A 7,977-nucleotide genomic window follows, 5' to 3' on the forward strand; every position below is an offset into this window, starting at 1 on the left:
GCCTGGCAGAAATTCTTGTGACTATCATTTATGAGTTACCTTCTCCAAGCTTCAGTTCCTCATCAACTAAAGTGACTAAAATACCAAAAGTGAATGTGTTTTTTTTTAAAAGTGATCTATCAAGTGCTAAATGCAATTCAATAATTTCAGTATTTTTGACTTACAGCTATAGGTGGTTTATCCTTACCTGCCTGTATTCTTGTGGTTTGCTGAATGATGCAATACTTGGTTCTGCAGTTAAGTGTTGTCCCTGGGTTTTTCATTTGTGTTCTACAGTTTTGTCTACTTTGGGGGGAAGATCAGAAGATATTCAAACTATGGTGTCACTACTGCCATTTTCCCATTACAACGACACTCCATTTTTTTTTTTGCAGCTTTATTGAGGTGTAATTGACAAATAAAATTATAAGAATTTAAAACCTACATCATGATGATAGGCTATATATATAACATTGCGAAAAATTTCCACCCTCCCACATCCATCCCTTCACTTATTTGATCTTTTTTCTTTTTATTTTTTTTGTGAGAACATTTAACATTTATGTCCTACCTTCTCCGCAAATTATAATTAAAATGCAGTGTTATTAACTTCAGTCAACATATTTTACATTAGATCTTCAGACTTTATTCACCTTCTAAGTGGAAGATTGTACCCTCCCTTTTACTAACCTCTCCCCACTCCACCACCTTTCAGCCCCTGGAAACCACTTTCCTACTCTGTTGCTACAACTTCAACTCTTTGAAATTCCACACTGAAGTGATAACAGGCAGTATTTGTCTTTCTCTCTCTGGCTTATTTCACTTAGCAAAATGCCCTGACGTTCCATCCATGTTGTCACAAATGGCAAGATTTCCTTCTTTCTTATGCCTGAATAATATTCCGTTGTGTCTATCTTCTTTATCCATTCATTGATCGATCGATTCTTAGCTAATGTAAAATGCAAATAATGCTGCAATAAACATGGGAGTGCAACTATCTCTTTGATATCCGATTTTAGTTTCTTTTAGATATATACCCAGAAATGGGATTGCTGAATCTTTTTTAAAAATATTTTATTTATTTATTCGTCAGAGAGAAGGAGAGAGAGAGAGCACACAAGCAGGCCGAGAGGCAGGCAGAGGCGGAGAGAGAAGCAGGCTCCCTGCCGAGCAAGGAGCCCATGCGGGACTTGATCCCAGGACCCTGGGATCATGACCTGAGCTGAAGGCAGCGGCTTAACCCACTGAGCCACACAGGCGTCCCCTGAATCTTATGGTAGTTCTATTTTTGCATCACATCACATGCCCTCCTTGATGCCCATCCCCCACTTACCCCATCCCCTTCCCTGGTAGTTCTATTTTTAATGTTTTCAGGAACTGTTATACTGTTTTGCATAGTGGTTGCACCGATTTACATTCCCACCAACAATGCACAAGTGTTCCCTTTGCTCCACATTAACACTTGTTAGATCTTGTCTTTTTGATGACAGCCATTCTAAGAGGTGTGAGGTAATATCTCATTGTGGTTTTGATTTGCATTTCCCTGATGATTAGTGATGCTGAGCACCTTTTTGTGTAGCTGATGGCCATCTATATGTCTTCCTTTGGAAAAACATCTATTCAAATCCTCTGTCCATCTTTTGACAGATCATTTGCTTGCTAAAAGTTGTTTGAGTTCCTTATGTATTTTAGATATTAACCCCTTATCAGATACATGATTTGCAAGTATTTTCTTCCATTTAGTGAATTGCCTGTTTCTTTTGTTGATATTGACCCACTACTAATATCACACTTAATGGCAAAATATTAAACACTTTGCCCTTAAGATTAAACAAGAGGAAGATGCTTACTTGTATCACTTCTATTTAACACTGTATTGGAAATCCTACCCAATGTAATAAGGTGAGAAAAAAAAAACAGGCAAAGATTAGAAAATAAGAAATAAGATAGTATCTATTTGCAAATGATAATTATTTATTATTATATCATATTATTATTATAATATATAATAATATAATTATGTTATAATTATTTAATTATATTATTATTATAATTATGTATACAGAAAATTCTAACAAATCTAGCAAAAAAAAAAAAACTTAATAGAAAAAGTAAATTTCCTCAATTTGCAAGATACAAGAAAAATATAAAGAGCCAATGTGTTTTTATGTTACAAGCAAAAACTGGACAATGAATTTTTAAAATACCATGCATAGTAATGTAAAAAAATATGAAATATTTAGGCATAAATTTAACAAAGAGCATTCCAAACCTATTAATGAAAATTACATAACACTGCTGAGAGAAATTTTGAAAGACCTATACAAATGGAGAGATATACTATGTTTGCAGGCTGGTGGATGCAGTATTGTTGAAACAGCAATTCTCTCTAGATTGATCTGCAGACTTAATGCGAACACAATTGATGCAGGGCCTTTGTATACACTGAGCAGCTGCTACTAAAACTAATGTGATAATGCAGTAGACCTAGAACATCCAAAAGAATCCTATAAAACAATGACTCTGGAGAAACGAAAATGTGTTCACACCAGAACCTTTATTTTCTAGCAGCTATATTTATAATTGCCCCTGAAATGGAAATAATCCAAATGTTCTTTAATGAGTGAGTGGATAAACAAACTGCATTGTGTTCATAAAATGGAATATTACCCAACAAATAAAAGAAATGTTATTGATACATACAACACCTTGGTTGAATTTCAGAGACAACTTACTGGATGAAAGGAGCCTGTCTCAAACGTTTACACATACTATCTGATTCCATTTAGATGACATTTTCTAAAAGACAAAGCTATAATGACAAAGACTAGATCAGTGGTTATCAGTGTTTAAGAGCAGGGAAAAGGTGTCAGTGTTCTGTATTCTGAGTGTGGTAATGGTTACATAGATTTACGTATGTGTTAAAATTAATATAATGATACAGTTTTAAATTTGTTTTTCCTAGATGTTCATTTTAAAAATCAAATCTTAAAGAGGAACAAATTTAAAAGACAAAATATCTAACTTCAGAACATATTATAAGTTGTAATGATCAAGACTAGTGCTACTGGCATGAGAATAAATAAATAGGTCAATGAAATGATACAGAGACCCACATTTATACAGCGATCTGCTTTTCCAAAAAGACATAAAGTCAAGCCAATGGGAAAGGACAATCTTTTCTATGAGGATGTTGGAACAACTACATACAGAAAATGATGAACTCTGACTGCATTTCCTACACAGCAATTAATTCAAAACAAATTAGAGGTCTAAACATAAAAATAATTAGAGATCTAAACATAGAAACTATAAGACTACCAGAAGAAAACTTCAGAGGCTATCTCTATGGCCAAAAGGTAGGTGGTGATTTCTTCAGCAAGATTCAGGAAGAATAACCATAAAAGAAATAATTGATAAATTAGATTTCACAGAAATTAAACACTTCCCTCAACAAAAGAAACCATGAAGAAAATGAATAATCCAGCCACAGGCCAGGAGGAAATGTTTGTAAGGCACATACATCTGCCTAAGGAATTATACCCAGGATTTCCCTTTAATGGTGGAGGATCTTTCAGAGACCCAGTGAATGTTCCCACTATAAGCCCAGTTTGTATAGACGGCCTAAAAAATGGTGTGAAGTGTCTATAGAACTCAGAACATATCCTGAAAGTTCCTTCTTGCCTAACCTCTACTGTGTTTTTGTTTTCTGACAATCAGAATCTCTCTCTCTTTTTTTCTTACTGGGAAAGACACAAATGCTACACCCCTCCATGGAAGGCCTGATTTAAATGCATACCAGAAGCTTTGTTGCATCAGTCAGGTCTGTGTTTGCAAACAACAGCGACCAGCCTGGCTAGTTCATTAAAAAAAAAGAAGAATGTGCGGAATTGTTAAGGGATATTATGAGCTCACCTATTTTCCAGGGGAACCAGAGGGGCAGAATCTGGGGCTGGGCAGCAATCACACTTAAGGCCTTCTCTAGCAAAAACATCTCCACAGATGCTGCTGGTCACCTGTAATGCCTGGAACCAGATGCCAGAAATTCCACCAGTGTCACTGTGAAGACTCAGCCTTCTTCCCCAGCATGCTCCCACACATATAGACACCTCCTCACGTGGCCTATTGTGGAATTCCAGCAGAATCTATCTGATTGACAAAACCTTGATTGCATTTTTGCACTTTAGCTGGCTTCTTTCTAGAATAGGAGGTCTTAAAATATAGGAAATTAGGGGATGCCTAGCTGGCTTTGTGGGAAGAGCATGCAACTCTTGATCTCATGGTCATAAGTTCAAGCCCTACATTGGGCCTGGAGCCTACAATTAATTAATTAATTAATTAATAGGAAATTAGCAAAACATTAGCAGGTTGTTCAAAAATGCTGGTTGCCAAGATAATCTTCTCTACACATACCAAACAGATGAGTTAAATGGGGGACATGATAGGAATCACCATATCTGTATCTTTTAAGTCTTTAAAGTTAAACAAATCTTTGTAATTTCCCTAGGACTGTAGAATTTCTTGTGTTTCCAACTGTGAGAACTGGGAATTTGGTGAGCGCCCAGACCCTCTATTGTAGTTGCTAGAGATACACCTCTGTTTATCAGACCTAGGAATTTTTTAAAATCTCTTCTAGAGTTGAAATAAAACACTAATGAACTGACCAACTATTTCAGTCCTTGAGAATGTATGAGCAATTAGTAGTGCTAATGATCATTCTAGTTACCATGTTAGGCCTGCTAAATTATGGTGGTTATTATGATGGTTACCCCTTTTACCCTCCTTCCTGTACAACAAAGGCTGGAAAACTGAAAGCTACATTTCTTGGACACCTTTATAGCTGGACTCTGGATGGAATTTAGGTTCCACCAAATGATGTTTTTTGCATAAAACTTGGAAGGCCTAATTGAGGAAGAAACCATGCTTTTGCTGCTTCTATTGGTTCTCCTAGCATAGTTACATAGCTTGTGTATGGCTGTATTGAGTTTTTCTTTGTCAGGGTTGGCTGGATTCCCAGTATTCAATCCTTAAATTTATGGGTTTTAAGAGGTGGGGCAGGGGAGCATTTTGTTTTGCTAGTATGGGCCTAGTGGGCATCATTTCATTCTGGAGTTAGCTATTACATGATGGTGGCTTATTATTCTATGGATGGTGGGTATGGTGGTATATTTCTAGAGCTATCACTTATAGTGGTGACTTTTGATTCTCTATCTTCCTGATTCTTGAAAATGTAGGAGTTCAACTGACTGGCGGTATTGCTCTAAATGTCAATCCCTCAAACCTTCTAAGGATTTTTGTAAACACTAAATCGCTGTACTTAATCTCTTTCTGGCAGAGTGCTTTCTGTGACTTCTCATTGAGCCTTTTCTAATATAGATGTTAGATGAAGTTCTCTTTACACACTGCATTAGCTGCATCCACTAAATTTGATACATTGTGTTTTTATTCAGTTCAAAATACTTTCTGACTTCCCTTGTACTTTGTTTTTTTAGCCTATGGGTTATTTAGTTGTGGTTAGTTTCTAAATATTTGGAAATCCTCCTAGTATGTTTTTGCTATTGATATCTAATTTAATTCCATTGTAGAGAGAGAACAAATTTGATTTGAATCCTTTAAAATTTATTGAGTTTTGTTTTATAGCCTAGAATATGCTTTATCTTGGTAAAGGAGTGTTGTATACCTTTACTGATTTTCTGTCTCTGCTTTTACTTTTAACTCAGTTGTTTCTTTGTATTTGAAGTGGGTTTCTTGAGGCAGCATATAGTTGGATCTTGGTATTTTAACCAGTCTTAGAATCTCTGCTTTCTAATTGGAGTGTTGTGATCATTTACATTTAATTGAGTCTTTCATCTTACTATTTGTTTTCTATTTGTTCCACCTGTACTCTGATTCATTTTTCCTCTTTTGATGACAATTTTAGATTGAGTACCTTTATAATTTCATTTGAGAGTCATCTCATAATGACAAAGTGATCAATTCATCAGAAGACATGAGAATCCTACATGTTTATGTGCCTAGCAACATAGCTGTTTTCTCTCTCTACCAATCTCTCTCTCTTTCTCTCTTTCTATATAAACAGATATTGATATATAAAATCCTTTAATGTATACACATACATAGATAGATATAGATATCTATATAATATATATGTATATATACATCTGTAACTATTAACTGTCTTAGAGGTTGCTTTCAGGTTTATAGCACATATCTTTAAGTTATCACAGTCTATCTTTAAATAATCTTATACTACTTCACATAAAGTATAGGAGCCTTATGATGATATACTTCTATTTCTTTCCTCTTGGCCCTTGTACTATTGTTGTCATACATTTTTCCTCTTCCATATGTTGTAAATTCCACAATGCATTGTTATTATTTTTGCTTAGTCAGTTATTTTTATTTATTTTTTTAAAAAAATTGTTAAAGATTTTATTTATTTATTTTGAGAGGGAGAGAGAGTGTGAGAAGGGGGGAGAGGCAGAGGCAAATGGAATGAGAGAATCTCAAGCAGACTCCACACTGAGTGCAGAGCCCCACAAAGGGCTGGATCTTATGACCCTGAGATGATGACCTGAGCAGAAATCAAGAGTTGGACGCTTAACCTACTGAGCCACCCAGGTGCCCCACTTAGTTACTTTTAAAAAAGGTTTTTTTAAAAAATGAAAAAAGTCTTGTATATTTATCCACGTAGTTACCTTTCTAGTCCTCTTTAATCATTTGTGTAGATTCAAATTTTCACCTGGTATCCATATTTTTATTTATACACATACAATAAACTCCATAATACATTGTGATTAATTTTATTGGCACTGTCAATTTTCTTTTTAGAAGGTTAAATAATAGACAGAAATATTTGTTCTTGATCCATGTAGTTATCATTTCACTCATTTGTATAGATCCTCATTTCCAACAGGCTTCATTTTACTTCTGCTTGGAGACTTCCTTTAACATTTATTGTAAAATAGGTCTCTATCTTAGAATGATAAATTGTGATAAATTCTTTCAGCTTTTGGATGTCTGAAAAAGTTTATTTCACTTTCATTTTTGGACAATTGCTGGTTACAGAATTCTAGAATGATTTTTTTTTTCCTTTCAGTATTTTAATAATGTTACTCCACTGTCTTTGGCTTGCATTGTTTATGACAAGAAATTTACAGTCATTGTTATTTTGTTCTTCTGTACATGATTTTCTCTATCACATTTTAAGTAAGTGATTAACTATGATATGCCTTGGTGTAGTTTTCTTCATGTAACTTGTGTTTAAGATTTATTGAACTTGGAGCACCTGGGTGGCTCAGTCAGTTGGGTGTCCAACTCTTGATTTTGGCTCAGGTCATGATCTCAGGGTTGTGAAACTTAGCCTTGTGTTGTGTGTGGAGCCTGCTTTGGATTCTCTCTCCTCCTCTCCCTCTACCCCTCCCCCGCCTCTCTCTCTCTCTCAAAAATAAGTTTATTGAACTTGCTGGATCTGCGGACTTAAGGATTTCCTCAAATTTGAAAAATATCCAGCCACTATTTCCTCAAATATTTTTTTCTGCCACCCACCCTTTCTTTCCTTCTGGGGCTCTAATTACATGTATATTGTGCTGCTTGACATTTTCCTACACCTCACTGAGGTGCTGTGGGTTTGTTTAATCTTTTTCCTCTAAATGTTTCATTTTAGATAGTTTCTATTCTAAATGTTTACTATCTTTTCTTCTGTAATATCTAATCTGTTGTTAATCTGTCCAGCAAATTTTTCATCTCAGACATTATAACTGTATAATGATTGTTTTAATAACTTTGTTTTCTAGGGGTGGCTCAATCGGTTAAGCAGCTGAGTCTTGATGTCAACTCAGGTCATGATCTCAGGGTTGTGAGATTGAGTCCTATGTGAGGCTCCAGGCCTAGCACAGAGTCTGTTTGACATTCCCATCCTCTGCCTTTGCCCCTTCCCCTGCTTGTGCTCGCTCTCTCTCAAATAAATAAATAAAATCTTAAAGGAAAAAAACCTTT

Source organism: Enhydra lutris, unplaced genomic scaffold (genome assembly GCF_002288905.1).
Source record: "Enhydra lutris kenyoni isolate GAN:26980312 unplaced genomic scaffold, ASM228890v2 scaffoldscaffold34, whole genome shotgun sequence".
Lineage (NCBI taxonomy): Eukaryota > Metazoa > Chordata > Mammalia > Carnivora > Mustelidae > Enhydra > Enhydra lutris.